The sequence below is a fragment of the Anomaloglossus baeobatrachus genome, unplaced genomic scaffold, assembly GCF_048569485.1.
Source record: "Anomaloglossus baeobatrachus isolate aAnoBae1 unplaced genomic scaffold, aAnoBae1.hap1 Scaffold_226, whole genome shotgun sequence".
NCBI classification, from domain to species: Eukaryota; Metazoa; Chordata; class Amphibia; order Anura; family Aromobatidae; genus Anomaloglossus; species Anomaloglossus baeobatrachus.
Window position 1 is genome coordinate 171,461 of NW_027442000.1, and position 18,660 is coordinate 190,120.

An 18,660-nucleotide genomic window follows, 5' to 3' on the forward strand; every position below is an offset into this window, starting at 1 on the left:
AAAGCATACGTCTTCATATGCACCTCAATTTGGCCCATTCACTTTTCACACTTCCTCCTTTTGTTTTTTATCTTTCACACTTTTGACTTTCTTTATTCATCCAAATAGCAAACTCATCACCACTCAACCTGACCAACTCGGCTATGTCCCCGTGCTGCAGTTCTCTGTCTTATCTAGATCATTTGCAATTGAATGGAATAGATCCCTTTTGGACAAAGTGGATTCACCTGCTGCTGCAGTGACCACAGGTGTGATAAGATCTAGAATTGGCATCTGGTGCGATCTCTCCGCTTCCACTCCAAAGAAAGTTACCTGTTTATTCCTATCATGCATTGGTTTTTGGGGTTTTCTTTGAGTAATGATGATCTCTTTAGTAGTCTGTTGGCGCCCTCTCCTGGAGGAATAGTTTGCTTGCTCTTGGACATTCTAAAAGAGAGGTCATGATAGACATTGAGCTTCTGAGCTCAATTGGGGACAGTCATGGGTGATGAATGTTTGCAACCTACTGCGAAGCCTCATACCGCAATATAAGGAACGTCAAATACTAAGAAAGGGCGGCCTATGAAAGAATTACTACTTTCAATAAGTACACTTAAACGGCTAATTGGGAATAGAAAAACTGTAAAAAGCCCTCTGAGAAAGCCCCCCTCTAACCTTTGATAGTAAGCTTTTCTGTAGTCTGCCTGTTGATGTATTTTCCGTTTGAACTGTGCACAACATGAAGAGACGGAACACTGGCGGCTTGTCACAATGCCCCCCGATGACATCACAATAGCGCTGCTGCCTAGAAAACAAGCTGCGCAGAAGAAGTTGTTCTTTGGGTGGGAGGGTGGGCTAGTGGAAGGAGGGGGCAATCTCTTTTTTTCCCGGGTGGTAGGGGGATGACAGGAGAAGGGAAGCGGGTGGTGAGAAAGGTACAGAGGGCAGGGTTTGGGGGCTGGGAAGGAAAGGGAAAAGATTAGGGTTTGGGGATGATGAAAGGGCTTTCTACGGGTAAGGATGGCAAAGGGTGGCAGTGACGGAAAGTCAGGCAACCTGTCCTGTCCGTCTTTTTGTATCGTGAATTGGAAAGACTGCAAGGGGGAGGGGAGTTGCTTGCGCCCTAAAGGAGGAGTTATTCAGATTCATTGCAGTGGGCGGCGGCTGCAAAACGCACCATTCTTCTTGTTTTTGCTCTGCAAAGCAGCCTTTTCAAGGGTTGGCTTGGGTGACAAAATGTCTTGTGTAGGCGTGGGTTTGTCTCCCTCTCGCTCTCTCTCCCTAAGATGTGTCCGGCATAGGCCAGGGTGCCACTCGAGGCCCAAACCAATTCTGGTTATCGCTTCTCGGCCTTTTGGCTAAGATCAAGTGTAGTGTTGTTCGAAGATGTGGTTTAAGCTCCAGGCCACCTTAGTACAATGATACAATGCACACTGGAAGGTTGCGCTTGCTAGTACTCTGGGTGGATAGTATATTCATCTAGTGGAAAACATGGCCCTACCAGGATCGAGGCTATTAGACTGAGTAAGGATGGGGGGCTATGGTACAACGTGCCCCAGGACTGACGACCCTGGAGTGAGTCTGAGCTTGCTGGCTTGGGACCCCGGCAAGCCTTGGGCTCTGTAGCACACCGTACCTTGCCTTTTCATACTTTTTGAGCATATTACCCTATCCCGGCCTTCTGGCTAGGAAGGGAAATTTTTATAATCCCGGTCGGAGGTCTGGTCAGCTTTGGGCTGAGAAACTAACACCCGGTTGGAGGTCCGGGTCAGCTTCGGCTGAGAAACCAACACCCGGTTGGAGGTCTGGGTCAGCTTCGGCTGAGAAACCAACACCCGGTTGGAGGTCCGGTTAGCCTTGGGCTGAGAAACCAACACCGGTTGACGGTCCGGGCAGTTTCGGCTGCGAAACCAACAACTAGTAGCTCTCTACTCCACTTGGGTAAGATGCCTGGGTGGACGCTGGGAGCAACGACAAGGCTCAACCAGGCTTCGGCTTGGGGGAGCACCGAAGATCCCTGACCCTTGCTGTGGCCTTCTGGCTCGGAGGGATGGGGTTGATTTTTGGGGACCCTCTCCTCACGGTGGGGTCCACACGAATCCTAGCCTTTGCACTGTTTTTGGTGTGACTTCGGTCATGCATTTTTTGTGGTGCTTTGGAAAGCTTCATTAAATCAAAATCTGTTCTTATCAGTTTAATATCTGATACGTCCCCTATCTGGGGACCATATATTAAATGGATTTTTAGAACAGGGAGATGGAAAAAGAGCTTGCTCTGTCCACTCCACGCATTGACCTGGTATTGCAGTACCTCCAGGAACGGTGCACCCCTTCTTAACCCAGTTTCCAAAAGCAGAACTCAATTCACCTGATTCATATTAGCCCGATTTAATGAATTGGAAGAAAGCATACGTCTTCATATGCACCTCAATTTGGCCCATTCACTTTTCACACTTCCTCCTTTTGTTTTTTATCTTTCACACTTTTGACTTTCTTTATTCATCCAAATAGCAAACTCATCACCACTCAACCTGACCAACTCGGCTATGTCCCCGTGCTGCAGTTCTCTGTCTTATCTAGATCATTTGCAATTGAATGGAATAGATCCCTTTTGGACAAAGTGGATTCACCTGCTGCTGCAGTGACCACAGGTGTGATAAGATCTAGAATTGGCATCTGGTGCGATCTCTCCGCTTCCACTCCAAAGAAAGTTACCTGTTTATTCCTATCATGCATTGGTTTTTGGGGTTTTCTTTGAGTAATGATGATCTCTTTAGTAGTCTGTTGGCGCCCTCTCCTGGAGGAATAGTTTGCTTGCTCTTGGACATTCTAAAAGAGAGGTCATGATAGACATTGAGCTTCTGAGCTCAATTGGGGACAGTCATGGGTGATGAATGTTTGCAACCTACTGCGAAGCCTCATACCGCAATATAAGGAACGTCAAATACTAAGAAAGGGCGGCCTATGAAAGAATTACTACTTTCAATAAGTACACTTAAACGGCTAATTGGGAATAGAAAAACTGTAAAAAGCCCTCTGAGAAAGCCCCCCTCTAACCTTTGATAGTAAGCTTTTCTGTAGTCTGCCTGTTGATGTATTTTCCGTTTGAACTGTGCACAACATGAAGAGACGGAACACTGGCGGCTTGTCACAATGCCCCCCGATGACATCACAATAGCGCTGCTGCCTAGAAAACAAGCTGCGCAGAAGAAGTTGTTCTTTGGGTGGGAGGGTGGGCTAGTGGAAGGAGGGGGCAATCTCTTTTTTTCCCGGGTGGTAGGGGGATGACAGGAGAAGGGAAGCGGGTGGTGAGAAAGGTACAGAGGGCAGGGTTTGGGGGCTGGGAAGGAAAGGGAAAAGATTAGGGTTTGGGGATGATGAAAGGGCTTTCTACGGGTAAGGATGGCAAAGGGTGGCAGTGACGGAAAGTCAGGCAACCTGTCCTGTCCGTCTTTTTGTATCGTGAATTGGAAAGACTGCAAGGGGGAGGGTGTGGCGCCCCTGACCTGGTCAGGCACCACTGAGTACTGCACCCATGCTGGGGACAGTACAATACAGGTAATCCAGATGGCTGACAGGGGTGTGGAACACAAGCGCATAGTGATCAGGTCTCACACATGTACCCATGAGAGGACCCCTGGGGATCCCAGGAGGGGGCAAAGCCTATACCTCCACTGGAATAGTGGCAGGGGGTTAAAAGCCTCCATCTCCTCTCAAGGGGTGTGGTGGAGAGTCTGGTTGCTAGGTGGCGTAGGCAAGAACAGGAGAGGAGGAGCAGTGAGTCAGTTAGAGGGAGAACTCCATAGGGCTCAGTGAGGAGCAGACCTGTGGGGCTGTTGCTGTCTAACAGCGCCCGCGCAGTGGCTACAGACGGGGGAGAACGGTCAACTAGGAGTGCTGCCTGAAAGCCAGCTTCAGCTAGCGAGTGCAACGGAGTGGGAAGTAAGGAGACTTCTAGAGAGCACCAGGCCCAACCGGGCGGCAGATCCCGAAGCGAGGATAGATTCACCTTTCCCTGCTAAACCTGCCGGTGTGGGGCTCTTACAGCCCACACCACAACAACCAAAAGCCGCAGCCACGTAACCGCAAGTAGGGCCCATAGGTCACAGGAGGCAAGAGGCTGGAGTGGCCTGGCCCGGGGAACAAGCACACGGCAAAACAAGAAGGGGAGAGAGGCTTGGAGCATCTTCCCTGGGTGACCCCCATAGGGACTCAAAGTCGGGGTCACCCCAAACCACCAAGGGCTAAGGAAGGCGAGTTTGTAGTCACCCTCATACAGTCAGCCGGAAGGATACCTGGTTCCCACCTGGTTCATCCCAGCTACGCCCGGGTTACTCACCCTGCCACCTGAAGTGAGTAAAAACCCTGAAAGACACTTTGCCTGTGTGTGGTCATTCTGCGACTTGTGGTACTACAGCTTTACAAAGGGCCCTGGGGCTTGCCTCACTCTCAGGAGGCTACTACACCCGACTGCACCCACCATCAGCCCCAGGTGCCTCCTAATCTGCAGTGGCGGTCCCCTCTGACCGCAAATCTGAGAGTGGCGTCACGATCAAAACTGAAGATTCCCTACCTGTGACCAGCACCAGCTACGTGGAGTCCCTGAAGGTATGCACTGATACAACACCTGTGGGGCTTCACATCTGGCGTCACGAACAGGATAAGGACTAGACCTGTTCAGACAGGTGACCATGTGCCTGGGCGGTCCGCTTGGAAAATTGGAAGCGCCGCCATATTGCCACCATGAAAAGCGCGCTGAAAAACAACAGCAGCCCGCGCTGGAAGAAGTTACCGCCCACGAAGAGGTGTGGCTACCCAGAGATCCCCTGCAGAGTTCTGACCTTGCCAGCTATGAGAGTGGAAGCGTCGAGAGACGGCGGGAAGGAAAGAGAGCCACAAGCCTGCTGCTGGGAGCGGAGCTGCTGAAAGAGGCAGAGCAGAAACTGGACAGCTTGTTACAGGAGGCAGCGAAGAGTCCACTGCTGGGAGACCGTGCAGAAGACGGCGCAGAAGAAATGGCGTCTGACCGCAGGAACCCAGAACCAGGCTCCGCTGCCTGGTGGTACCGAGAGCTGGCCCAGTTTTGCAACCGGCTGGAGACCCGGGTCGTGGAGCAGATTCGGGAGGAACGGATGGAACTGCAGGAGATGACCGCGGCGGTTCGGGCCTATGAAGGGAGAGCTGCGCGCCGGGTGTCAGGCGGGACGGCGACGACGCAGACCCCAGTGCTACCAACAACGGGTGAGTCGAATGATGCCCCGGCCCGCGCAAGTGCCCCGACCCCTGCTGCCACGTCCGCGGTCCCTGAAGAGGCGTCCGGTGCGGCGACGCTGAAGCAGGCCGCAGCCACGCCAGGTGCGGCCCTCCAAGCCCCAGCGGCTGCAGCGATGCCCTGCTCGGCCCACCAAGACCCAGTCCCTGCAGCGATGCCCTGCCCGGCCCGCCAGGACCAGGCCGCCGCCATCCTGGGCGCGGCCCGCCAAGACCAGGCCGCCGCCATACAGGGCGCGGCCCGCCAAGCCCAGACTGCTGCAGCGACGTCCAGCCCAGCCTGCACAGAGCCCCCTGCAACAGCGACACTGATCCAGGCCGCCGCCATGCCAGGCGCGGCCCGCCAAGACCAGGCCGCCGCCATCCAGGGCGCGGCCCGCCAAGACCAGGCCGCCGCCATGCCAGGCGCGGCCCGCCAAGAAAAGACTACCTCAGCATTTACCCCGGCCTGTAAGGCCAGAGCAGACACCGCTCCCCGGTCCACAGAGGTTCCTGATAGGCAGCCCACGGTGGGTGAAGACCCTGCATATTGGCAGATGAGGGCTGACCTGGAGGCCAAATTTCCACAATGGTTGGTGAGCCAGTACATACCCCCTCCGCATACCCCAAAGAGTCTCCTGCTAACTCCTGCAGCAGCTACACCAAGGAGTCCCTCACCTGGGCCGGCCGAAGAGCAGCCATCCCCAGCACTGCCACCAAAGGAGTGCCAGGAAGAACTAAGGGGGAGAGGAGGCCAGGAAGCAGAAGGGTTGACTCCGACTCCAGTGCCACCAGTAGCAGTTGTGTATTCAGAGCCGGAAATGCTGCCATACTCCCGCTGGGACGAGGAGGACCTGACCCCCTCTGCAGAAGAAGAGCTGCCTAAGAGCTTCATCTGGGAGCCCACAGGCATGGATCCAGCCCGCAAGACACGGCGCAGAAGAACACAGTTTGCTCCAGCACCACAGTCTCCTGAACAGAGAGCAGTCACCGCCAGAGACCTAAAGGAGAAGCGTATGTTGAGAGAGTCCAAAGCCCAGGCTAGAGGACCCCTGTGTTATGGCGTAGTGGAAGATTTCAACTTGAAAAGTGGTTATGGCTTCATTGTAGCACCAGGAATAAAAGAAGGGATATTTGTAAACCGCAGAGATGTGAACGCTCATCTGCCAAGAGGACACCCTTGCAGAAATCTAAAGATGGGAGATTCCGTTCAGTTCACCCTGCATCAAGGTGAAAGAGGATTGTATGCTCTGGACGTAACGCTATGTCCCAACAAACCTTACAGCCATCCCCTGCAACAAGAAAGACAAGAAAGACAAGAAAGACAAGAAAGACAAGAAAGACAAGAAAGACAAGACAGAGATAAAGGAACAGATACAGAAAAGGAATCAGATGCAGACCAAGAAAAGAAAGACACAGAACCTATAGATGAGGCAACCACAGATGAAGAAAGAGACAAAGAGCAAGAAAGTCACAGGTGCCAGTGCCCAACGTGCCCTCGCCCTAGTGAAAAAGAGGAGTAAAGTAAAGGAAAGTAAGAAGTTACTGTTTTGACCAGTTTTGAAAAGTTTTGTTTGCAACGTTAAAGAAATGCGCCCACAAAAACTATTGTGAGAAATAAACTTTAAGGCTATGAACTTGCTATAGCCACAAACTCTCGCAGTGTAAATAGTTACACCAGTGGCACCACCACCAGGGCCAGCCTGTTTAGGGGCTTGGCTCGTCTGCAACCAGGGGGGCCCGTCCGTAGAAAAGGGCCTTGGCTCACCTGCAACCAGAGAGCACGCCTGTTTATGGGGCCTTGGCTCACCACCACAAAGAGGGTACCTGGTCAGCACCAACTGTGGAGGCCGCCTCTGCATCCTGCCAGAAGAGGCTGAAGGCGCGGATCCACCAGGCCAGGTATACCCTGAAACCACCAGCCCATGAAAGCCGCCTGTACATCCTGCCAGAAGTGGCTGAAGTCGCGGCCAACGGGAGAGGAAGATTGGAGGAAAGGTCTGGAGAAACGGATGGCCCAGACCTGGTTACCAACAGGACCGGTGACCTGCCTCCTGAGAGGGTTTTGGGTGGGTTAACGGACTTGTGGGTGGAGGGTGGTGATGTCTGATACCTGGTGGTTTTAAAAATGTTTTACATGTTTTAATGTTTTATGCATTTTAAAATGTTGTCTTGCAGCCCGAGGACGTGCTGGTGATAACTAAGGGGGAATGTGGCGCCCCTGACCTGGTCAGGCACCACTGAGTACTGCACCCATGCTGGGGACAGTACAATACAGGTAATCCAGATGGCTGACAGGGGTGTGGAACACAAGCGCATAGTGATCAGGTCTCACACATGTACCCATGAGAGGACCCCTGGGGATCCCAGGAGGGGGCAAAGCCTATACCTCCACTGGAATAGTGGCAGGGGGTTAAAAGCCTCCATCTCCTCTCAAGGGGTGTGGTGGAGAGTCTGGTTGCTAGGTGGCGTAGGCAAGAACAGGAGAGGAGGAGCAGTGAGTCAGTTAGAGGGAGAACTCCATAGGGCTCAGTGAGGAGCAGACCTGTGGGGCTGTTGCTGTCTAACAGCGCCCGCGCAGTGGCTACAGACGGGGGAGAACGGTCAACTAGGAGTGCTGCCTGAAAGCCAGCTTCAGCTAGCGAGTGCAACGGAGTGGGAAGTAAGGAGACTTCTAGAGAGCACCAGGCCCAACCGGGCGGCAGATCCCGAAGCGAGGATAGATTCACCTTTCCCTGCTAAACCTGCCGGTGTGGGGCTCTTACAGCCCACACCACAACAACCAAAAGCCGCAGCCACGTAACCGCAAGTAGGGCCCATAGGTCACAGGAGGCAAGAGGCTGGAGTGGCCTGGCCCGGGGAACAAGCACACGGCAAAACAAGAAGGGGAGAGAGGCTTGGAGCATCTTCCCTGGGTGACCCCCATAGGGACTCAAAGTCGGGGTCACCCCAAACCACCAAGGGCTAAGGAAGGCGAGTTTGTAGTCACCCTCATACAGTCAGCCGGAAGGATACCTGGTTCCCACCTGGTTCATCCCAGCTACGCCCGGGTTACTCACCCTGCCACCTGAAGTGAGTAAAAACCCTGAAAGACACTTTGCCTGTGTGTGGTCATTCTGCGACTTGTGGTACTACAGCTTTACAAAGGGCCCTGGGGCTTGCCTCACTCTCAGGAGGCTACTACACCCGACTGCACCCACCATCAGCCCCAGGTGCCTCCTAATCTGCAGTGGCGGTCCCCTCTGACCGCAAATCTGAGAGTGGCGTCACGATCAAAACTGAAGATTCCCTACCTGTGACCAGCACCAGCTACGTGGAGTCCCTGAAGGTATGCACTGATACAACACCTGTGGGGCTTCACAAGGGGAGTTGCTTGCGCCCTAAAGGAGGAGTTATTCAGATTCATTGCAGTGGGCGGCGGCTGCAAAACGCACCATTCTTCTTGTTTTTGCTCTGCAAAGCAGCCTTTTCAAGGGTTGGCTTGGGTGACAAAATGTCTTGTGTAGGCGTGGGTTTGTCTCCCTCTCGCTCTCTCTCCCTAAGATGTGTCCGGCATAGGCCAGGGTGCCACTCGAGGCCCAAACCAATTCTGGTTATCGCTTCTCGGCCTTTTGGCTAAGATCAAGTGTAGTATCTGTGAGGCTCGGCAGATGCAATGCACACTGGAAGGTTGCGCTTGCTAGTACTCTTGATGTATAGTATATTCATCTAGAGGAAAACATGGCCCTACCAGGATCGAGGCTATTAGACTGAGTAAGTGTGGGGGCTATGGTGCAATGTGCCCCAGGACTGACGACCCTGGAGTGAGTCTGAGCTTGCTGGCTTGGGACCCCGGCGAGCCTTGGGCTCTGTAGCACACCGTACCTTGCCCTTTCATACTTTCTGAGCATATTGCTCTATCCCGGCCTTCTGGCTAGGAAGGGAAATTTTTATAATCATGGTCGGAGGTCCGTTCAGCTTTGGGCTGAGAAACCAACACCCGGTTGGAGGTCCGGGTCAGCTTCGGCTGAGAAACCAACACCCGGTTGGAGGTCTGGGTCAGCTTCGGCTGAGAAACCAACACCCGGTTGGAGGTCCGGGTCAGCTTTGGCTGAGAAACCAACACCCGGTTGGAGGTCCGGTTAGCCTTGGGCTGAGAAACCAACACCGGTTGACGGTCCGGGCAGTTTCGGCTGCGAAACCAACAACTAGTAGCTCTCTACTCCACTTGGGTAAGATGCCTGGGTGGACGCTGGGAGCAACGACAAGGCTCAACCAAGCTTCGGCTTGGGGGAGCACCGAAGATCCCTGACCCTTGCTGTGGCCTTCTGGCTCGGAGGGACGGGGTTGATTTTTGGGGACCCTCTCCTCACGGAGGGGTCCACACGAATCCTAGCCTTTGCACTGTTTTTGGTGTGACTTCGGTCATGCATTTTTTGCGGTGCTTTGGAAAGCTTCATTAAATCAAAATCTGTTCTTATCAGTTTAATATCTGATACGTCCCCTATCTGGGGACCATATATTAAATGGATTTTTAGAACAGGGAGATGGAAAAAGAGCTTGCTCTGTCCACTCCACGCATTGACCTGGTATTGCAGTACCTCCAGGAACGGTGCACCCCTTCTTAACCCAGTTTCCAAAAGCAGAACTCAATTCACCTGATTCATATTAGCCCGATTTAATGAATTGGAAGAAAGCATACGTCTTCATATGCACCTCAATTTGGCCCATTCACTTTTCACACTTCCTCCTTTTGTTTTTTATCTTTCACACTTTTGACTTTCTTTATTCATCCAAATAGCAAACTCATCACCACTCAACCTGACCAACTCGGCTATGTCCCCGTGCTGCAGTTCTCTGTCTTATCTAGATCATTTGCAATTGAATGGAATAGATCCCTTTTGGACAAAGTGGATTCACCTGCTGCTGCAGTGACCACAGGTGTGATAAGATCTAGAATTGGCATCTGGTGCGATCTCTCCGCTTCCACTCCAAAGAAAGTTACCTGTTTATTCCTATCATGCATTGGTTTTTGGGGTTTTCTTTGAGTAATGATGATCTCTTTAGTAGTCTGTTGGCGCCCTCTCCTGGAGGAATAGTTTGCTTGCTCTTGGACATTCTAAAAGAGAGGTCATGATAGACATTGAGCTTCTGAGCTCAATTGGGGACAGTCATGGGTGATGAATGTTTGCAACCTACTGCGAAGCCTCATACCGCAATATAAGGAACGTCAAATACTAAGAAAGGGCGGCCTATGAAAGAATTACTACTTTCAATAAGTACACTTAAACGGCTAATTGGGAATAGAAAAACTGTAAAAAGCCCTCTGAGAAAGCCCCCCTCTAACCTTTGATAGTAAGCTTTTCTGTAGTCTGCCTGTTGATGTATTTTCCGTTTGAACTGTGCACAACATGAAGAGACGGAACACTGGCGGCTTGTCACAATGCCCCCCGATGACATCACAATAGCGCTGCTGCCTAGAAAACAAGCTGCGCAGAAGAAGTTGTTCTTTGGGTGGGAGGGTGGGCTAGTGGAAGGAGGGGGCAATCTCTTTTTTTCCCGGGTGGTAGGGGGATGACAGGAGAAGGGAAGCGGGTGGTGAGAAAGGTACAGAGGGCAGGGTTTGGGGGCTGGGAAGGAAAGGGAAAAGATTAGGGTTTGGGGATGATGAAAGGGCTTTCTACGGGTAAGGATGGCAAAGGGTGGCAGTGACGGAAAGTCAGGCAACCTGTCCTGTCCGTCTTTTTGTATCGTGAATTGGAAAGACTGCAAGGGGGAGGGGAGTTGCTTGCGCCCTAAAGGAGGAGTTATTCAGATTCATTGCAGTGGGCGGCGGCTGCAAAACGCACCATTCTTCTTGTTTTTGCTCTGCAAAGCAGCCTTTTCAAGGGTTGGCTTGGGTGACAAAATGTCTTGTGTAGGCGTGGGTTTGTCTCCCTCTCGCTCTCTCTCCCTAAGATGTGTCCGGCATAGGCCAGGGTGCCACTCGAGGCCCAAACCAATTCTGGTTATCGCTTCTCGGCCTTTTGGCTAAGATCAAGTGTAGTATCTGTTCTTATCAGTTTAATATCTGATACGTCCCCTATCTGGGGACCATATATTAAATGGATTTTTAGAACAGGGAGATGGAAAAAGAGCTTGCTCTGTCCACTCCACGCATTGACCTGGTATTGCAGTACCTCCAGGAACGGTGCACCCCTTCTTAACCCAGTTTCCAAAAGCAGAACTCAATTCACCTGATTCATATTAGCCCGATTTAATGAATTGGAAGAAAGCATACGTCTTCATATGCACCTCAATTTGGCCCATTCACTTTTCACACTTCCTCCTTTTGTTTTTTATCTTTCACACTTTTGACTTTCTTTATTCATCCAAATAGCAAACTCATCACCACTCAACCTGACCAACTCGGCTATGTCCCCGTGCTGCAGTTCTCTGTCTTATCTAGATCATTTGCAATTGAATGGAATAGATCCCTTTTGGACAAAGTGGATTCACCTGCTGCTGCAGTGACCACAGGTGTGATAAGATCTAGAATTGGCATCTGGTGCGATCTCTCCGCTTCCACTCCAAAGAAAGTTACCTGTTTATTCCTATCATGCATTGGTTTTTGGGGTTTTCTTTGAGTAATGATGATCTCTTTAGTAGTCTGTTGGCGCCCTCTCCTGGAGGAATAGTTTGCTTGCTCTTGGACATTCTAAAAGAGAGGTCATGATAGACATTGAGCTTCTGAGCTCAATTGGGGACAGTCATGGGTGATGAATGTTTGCAACCTACTGCGAAGCCTCATACCGCAATATAAGGAACGTCAAATACTAAGAAAGGGCGGCCTATGAAAGAATTACTACTTTCAATAAGTACACTTAAACGGCTAATTGGGAATAGAAAAACTGTAAAAAGCCCTCTGAGAAAGCCCCCCTCTAACCTTTGATAGTAAGCTTTTCTGTAGTCTGCCTGTTGATGTATTTTCCGTTTGAACTGTGCACAACATGAAGAGACGGAACACTGGCGGCTTGTCACAATGCCCCCCGATGACATCACAATAGCGCTGCTGCCTAGAAAACAAGCTGCGCAGAAGAAGTTGTTCTTTGGGTGGGAGGGTGGGCTAGTGGAAGGAGGGGGCAATCTCTTTTTTTCCCGGGTGGTAGGGGGATGACAGGAGAAGGGAAGCGGGTGGTGAGAAAGGTACAGAGGGCAGGGTTTGGGGGCTGGGAAGGAAAGGGAAAAGATTAGGGTTTGGGGATGATGAAAGGGCTTTCTACGGGTAAGGATGGCAAAGGGTGGCAGTGACGGAAAGTCAGGCAACCTGTCCTGTCCGTCTTTTTGTATCGTGAATTGGAAAGACTGCAAGGGGGAGGGGAGTTGCTTGCGCCCTAAAGGAGGAGTTATTCAGATTCATTGCAGTGGGCGGCGGCTGCAAAACGCACCATTCTTCTTGTTTTTGCTCTGCAAAGCAGCCTTTTCAAGGGTTGGCTTGGGTGACAAAATGTCTTGTGTAGGCGTGGGTTTGTCTCCCTCTCGCTCTCTCTCCCTAAGATGTGTCCGGCATAGGCCAGGGTGCCACTCGAGGCCCAAACCAATTCTGGTTATCGCTTCTCGGCCTTTTGGCTAAGATCAAGTGTAGTGTTGTTCGAAGAGGTGGTTTAAGCTCCAGGCCACCTTAGTACAATGATACAATGCACACTGGAAGGTTGCGCTTGCTAGTACTCTGGGTGGATAGTATATTCATCAAGAGGAAAACATGGCCCTACCAGGATCGAGGCTATTAGACTGAGTAAGGGTGGGGGGCTATGGTACAACGTGCCCCAGGACTGACGACCCTGGAGTGAGTCTGAGCTTGCTGGCTTGGGACCCCGGCAAGCCTTGGGCTCTGTAGCACACCGTACCTTGCCTTTTCATACTTTTTGAGCATATTACCCTATCCTGGCCTTCTGGCTAGGAAGGGAAATTTTTATAATCCCGGTCGGAGGTCTGGTCAGCTTTGGGCTGAGAAACTAACACCCGGTTGGAGGTCCGGGTCAGCTTCGGCTGAGAAACCAACACCCGGTTGGAGGTCTGGGTCAGCTTCGGCTGAGAAACCAACACCCGGTTGGAGGTCCGGTTAGCCTTGGGCTGAGAAACCAACACCGGTTGACGGTCCGGGCAGTTTCGGCTGCGAAACCAACAACTAGTAGCTCTCTACTCCACTTGGGTAAGATGCCTGGGTGGACGCTGGGAGCAACAACAAGGCTCAACCAGGCTTCGGCTTGGGGGAGCACCGAAGATCCCTGACCCTTGCTGTGGCCTTCTGGCTCGGAGGGACGGGGTTGATTTTTGGGGACCCTCTCCTCACGGTGGGGTCCACACGAATCCTAGCCTTTGCACTGTTTTTGGTGTGACTTCGGTCATGCATTTTTTGTGGTGCTTTGGAAAGCTTCATTAAATCAAAAATCTGTTCTTATCAGTTTAATATCTGATACGTCCCCTATCTGGGGACCATATATTAAATGGATTTTTAGAACAGGGAGATGGAAAAAGAGCTTGCTCTGTCCACTCCACGCATTGACCTGGTATTGCAGTACCTCCAGGAACGGTGCACCCCTTCTTAACCCAGTTTCCAAAAGCAGAACTCAATTCACCTGATTCATATTAGCCCGATTTAATGAATTGGAAGAAAGCATACGTCTTCATATGCACCTCAATTTGGCCCATTCACTTTTCACACTTCCTCCTTTTGTTTTTTATCTTTCACACTTTTGACTTTCTTTATTCATCCAAATAGCAAACTCATCACCACTCAACCTGACCAACTCGGCTATGTCCCCGTGCTGCAGTTCTCTGTCTTATCTAGATCATTTGCAATTGAATGGAATAGATCCCTTTTGGACAAAGTGGATTCACCTGCTGCTGCAGTGACCACAGGTGTGATAAGATCTAGAATTGGCATCTGGTGCGATCTCTCCGCTTCCACTCCAAAGAAAGTTACCTGTTTATTCCTATCATGCATTGGTTTTTGGGGTTTTCTTTGAGTAATGATGATCTCTTTAGTAGTCTGTTGGCGCCCTCTCCTGGAGGAATAGTTTGCTTGCTCTTGGACATTCTAAAAGAGAGGTCATGATAGACATTGAGCTTCTGAGCTCAATTGGGGACAGTCATGGGTGATGAATGTTTGCAACCTACTGCGAAGCCTCATACCGCAATATAAGGAACGTCAAATACTAAGAAAGGGCGGCCTATGAAAGAATTACTACTTTCAATAAGTACACTTAAACGGCTAATTGGGAATAGAAAAACTGTAAAAAGCCCTCTGAGAAAGCCCCCCTCTAACCTTTGATAGTAAGCTTTTCTGTAGTCTGCCTGTTGATGTATTTTCCGTTTGAACTGTGCACAACATGAAGAGACGGAACACTGGCGGCTTGTCACAATGCCCCCCGATGACATCACAATAGCGCTGCTGCCTAGAAAACAAGCTGCGCAGAAGAAGTTGTTCTTTGGGTGGGAGGGTGGGCTAGTGGAAGGAGGGGGCAATCTCTTTTTTTCCCGGGTGGTAGGGGGATGACAGGAGAAGGGAAGCGGGTGGTGAGAAAGGTACAGAGGGCAGGGTTTGGGGGCTGGGAAGGAAAGGGAAAAGATTAGGGTTTGGGGATGATGAAAGGGCTTTCTACGGGTAAGGATGGCAAAGGGTGGCAGTGACGGAAAGTCAGGCAACCTGTCCTGTCCGTCTTTTTGTATCGTGAATTGGAAAGACTGCAAGGGGGAGGGGAGTTGCTTGCGCCCTAAAGGAGGAGTTATTCAGATTCATTGCAGTGGGCGGCGGCTGCAAAACGCACCATTCTTCTTGTTTTTGCTCTGCAAAGCAGCCTTTTCAAGGGTTGGCTTGGGTGACAAAATGTCTTGTGTAGGCGTGGGTTTGTCTCCCTCTCGCTCTCTCTCCCTAAGATGTGTCCGGCATAGGCCAGGGTGCCACTCGAGGCCCAAACCAATTCTGGTTATCGCTTCTCGGCCTTTTGGCTAAGATCAAGTGTAGTATCTGTTCTTATCAGTTTAATATCTGATACGTCCCCTATCTGGGGACCATATATTAAATGGATTTTTAGAACAGGGAGATGGAAAAAGAGCTTGCTCTGTCCACTCCACGCATTGACCTGGTATTGCAGTACCTCCAGGAACGGTGCACCCCTTCTTAACCCAGTTTCCAAAAGCAGAACTCAATTCACCTGATTCATATTAGCCCGATTTAATGAATTGGAAGAAAGCATACGTCTTCATATGCACCTCAATTTGGCCCATTCACTTTTCACACTTCCTCCTTTTGTTTTTTATCTTTCACACTTTTGACTTTCTTTATTCATCCAAATAGCAAACTCATCACCACTCAACCTGACCAACTCGGCTATGTCCCCGTGCTGCAGTTCTCTGTCTTATCTAGATCATTTGCAATTGAATGGAATAGATCCCTTTTGGACAAAGTGGATTCACCTGCTGCTGCAGTGACCACAGGTGTGATAAGATCTAGAATTGGCATCTGGTGCGATCTCTCCGCTTCCACTCCAAAGAAAGTTACCTGTTTATTCCTATCATGCATTGGTTTTTGGGGTTTTCTTTGAGTAATGATGATCTCTTTAGTAGTCTGTTGGCGCCCTCTCCTGGAGGAATAGTTTGCTTGCTCTTGGACATTCTAAAAGAGAGGTCATGATAGACATTGAGCTTCTGAGCTCAATTGGGGACAGTCATGGGTGATGAATGTTTGCAACCTACTGCGAAGCCTCATACCGCAATATAAGGAACGTCAAATACTAAGAAAGGGCGGCCTATGAAAGAATTACTACTTTCAATAAGTACACTTAAACGGCTAATTGGGAATAGAAAAACTGTAAAAAGCCCTCTGAGAAAGCCCCCCTCTAACCTTTGATAGTAAGCTTTTCTGTAGTCTGCCTGTTGATGTATTTTCCGTTTGAACTGTGCACAACATGAAGAGACGGAACACTGGCGGCTTGTCACAATGCCCCCCGATGACATCACAATAGCGCTGCTGCCTAGAAAACAAGCTGCGCAGAAGAAGTTGTTCTTTGGGTGGGAGGGTGGGCTAGTGGAAGGAGGGGGCAATCTCTTTTTTTCCCGGGTGGTAGGGGGATGACAGGAGAAGGGAAGCGGGTGGTGAGAAAGGTACAGAGGGCAGGGTTTGGGGGCTGGGAAGGAAAGGGAAAAGATTAGGGTTTGGGGATGATGAAAGGGCTTTCTACGGGTAAGGATGGCAAAGGGTGGCAGTGACGGAAAGTCAGGCAACCTGTCCTGTCCGTCTTTTTGTATCGTGAATTGGAAAGACTGCAAGGGGGAGGGGAGTTGCTTGCGCCCTAAAGGAGGAGTTATTCAGATTCATTGCAGTGGGCGGCGGCTGCAAAACGCACCATTCTTCTTGTTTTTGCTCTGCAAAGCAGCCTTTTCAAGGGTTGGCTTGGGTGACAAAATGTCTTGTGTAGGCGTGGGTTTGTCTCCCTCTCGCTCTCTCTCCCTAAGATGTGTCCGGCATAGGCCAGGGTGCCACTCGAGGCCCAAACCAATTCTGGTTATCGCTTCTCGGCCTTTTGGCTAAGATCAAGTGTAGTATCTGTTCTTATCAGTTTAATATCTGATACGTCCCCTATCTGGGGACCATATATTAAATGGATTTTTAGAACAGGGAGATGGAAAAAGAGCTTGCTCTGTCCACTCCACGCATTGACCTGGTATTGCAGTACCTCCAGGAACGGTGCACCCCTTCTTAACCCAGTTTCCAAAAGCAGAACTCAATTCACCTGATTCATATTAGCCCGATTTAATGAATTGGAAGAAAGCATACGTCTTCATATGCACCTCAATTTGGCCCATTCACTTTTCACACTTCCTCCTTTTGTTTTTTATCTTTCACACTTTTGACTTTCTTTATTCATCCAAATAGCAAACTCATCACCACTCAACCTGACCAACTCGGCTATGTCCCCGTGCTGCAGTTCTCTGTCTTATCTAGATCATTTGCAATTGAATGGAATAGATCCCTTTTGGACAAAGTGGATTCACCTGCTGCTGCAGTGACCACAGGTGTGATAAGATCTAGAATTGGCATCTGGTGCGATCTCTCCGCTTCCACTCCAAAGAAAGTTACCTGTTTATTCCTATCATGCATTGGTTTTTGGGGTTTTCTTTGAGTAATGATGATCTCTTTAGTAGTCTGTTGGCGCCCTCTCCTGGAGGAATAGTTTGCTTGCTCTTGGACATTCTAAAAGAGAGGTCATGATAGACATTGAGCTTCTGAGCTCAATTGGGGACAGTCATGGGTGATGAATGTTTGCAACCTACTGCGAAGCCTCATACCGCAATATAAGGAACGTCAAATACTAAGAAAGGGCGGCCTATGAAAGAATTACTACTTTCAATAAGTACACTTAAACGGCTAATTGGGAATAGAAAAACTGTAAAAAGCCCTCTGAGAAAGCCCCCCTCTAACCTTTGATAGTAAGCTTTTCTGTAGTCTGCCTGTTGATGTATTTTCCGTTTGAACTGTGCACAACATGAAGAGACGGAACACTGGCGGCTTGTCACAATGCCCCCCGATGACATCACAATAGCGCTGCTGCCTAGAAAACAAGCTGCGCAGAAGAAGTTGTTCTTTGGGTGGGAGGGTGGGCTAGTGGAAGGAGGGGGCAATCTCTTTTTTTCCCGGGTGGTAGGGGGATGACAGGAGAAGGGAAGCGGGTGGTGAGAAAGGTACAGAGGGCAGGGTTTGGGGGCTGGGAAGGAAAGGGAAAAGATTAGGGTTTGGGGATGATGAAAGGGCTTTCTACGGGTAAGGATGGCAAAGGGTGGCAGTGACGGAAAGTCAGGCAACCTGTCCTGTCCGTCTTTTTGTATCGTGAATTGGAAAGACTGCAAGGGGGAGGGGAGTTGCTTGCGCCCTAAAGGAGGAGTTATTCAGATTCATTGCAGTGGGCGGCGGCTGCAAAACGCACCATTCTTCTTGTTTTTGCTCTGCAAAGCAGCCTTTTCAAGGGTTGGCTTGGGTGACAAAATGTCTTGTGTAGGCGTGGGTTTGTCTCCCTCTCGCTCTCTCTCCCTAAGATGTGTCCGGCATAGGCCAGGGTGCCACTCGAGGCCCAAACCAATTCTGGTTATCGCTTCTCGGCCTTTTGGCTAAGATCAAGTGTAGTATCTGTTCTTATCAGTTTAATATCTGATACGTCCCCTATCTGGGGACCATATATTAAATGGATTTTTAGAACAGGGAGATGGAAAAAGAGCTTGCTCTGTCCACTCCACGCATTGACCTGGTATTGCAGTACCTCCAGGAACGGTGCACCCCTTCTTAACCCAGTTTCCAAAAGCAGAACTCAATTCACCTGATTCATATTAGCCCGATTTAATGAATTGGAAGAAAGCATACGTCTTCATATGCACCTCAATTTGGCCCATTCACTTTTCACACTTCCTCCTTTTGTTT

At 50.2% G+C, this 18,660-nt stretch overlaps 7 non-coding genes and 1 pseudogene across 7 annotated transcripts; all 8 read left to right on the top strand.

Annotated features, from left to right (window-relative positions):
• Positions 1–2,115: 2,115 nt before the first annotated feature.
• LOC142261555 (U2 spliceosomal RNA) lies at positions 2,116–2,311 on the top strand. The gene has a single exon (XR_012729174.1). It is a non-coding gene; the product is annotated as a U2 spliceosomal RNA (small nuclear RNA).
• A 6,512-nt stretch (positions 2,312–8,823) lies between these two features.
• LOC142261591 (U2 spliceosomal RNA) lies at positions 8,824–8,950 on the top strand (annotated as a pseudogene).
• A 684-nt stretch (positions 8,951–9,634) lies between these two features.
• Positions 9,635–9,830, top strand: LOC142261562 (U2 spliceosomal RNA). The gene has a single exon (XR_012729180.1). It is a non-coding gene; the product is annotated as a U2 spliceosomal RNA (small nuclear RNA).
• A 1,387-nt stretch (positions 9,831–11,217) lies between these two features.
• On the top strand, positions 11,218–11,408 carry LOC142261502 (U2 spliceosomal RNA). The gene has a single exon (XR_012729131.1). It is a non-coding gene; the product is annotated as a U2 spliceosomal RNA (small nuclear RNA).
• A 2,189-nt stretch (positions 11,409–13,597) lies between these two features.
• LOC142261542 (U2 spliceosomal RNA) lies at positions 13,598–13,790 on the top strand. Its single transcript, XR_012729163.1, has one exon. It is a non-coding gene; the product is annotated as a U2 spliceosomal RNA (small nuclear RNA).
• Positions 13,791–15,177: 1,387 nt separating this feature from the next.
• On the top strand, positions 15,178–15,368 carry LOC142261503 (U2 spliceosomal RNA). Its single transcript, XR_012729132.1, has one exon. It is a non-coding gene; the product is annotated as a U2 spliceosomal RNA (small nuclear RNA).
• A 1,387-nt stretch (positions 15,369–16,755) lies between these two features.
• LOC142261504 (U2 spliceosomal RNA) lies at positions 16,756–16,946 on the top strand. The gene has a single exon (XR_012729133.1). It is a non-coding gene; the product is annotated as a U2 spliceosomal RNA (small nuclear RNA).
• Positions 16,947–18,333: 1,387 nt separating this feature from the next.
• On the top strand, positions 18,334–18,524 carry LOC142261506 (U2 spliceosomal RNA). Its single transcript, XR_012729134.1, has one exon. It is a non-coding gene; the product is annotated as a U2 spliceosomal RNA (small nuclear RNA).
• Positions 18,525–18,660: the final 136 nt, after the last annotated feature.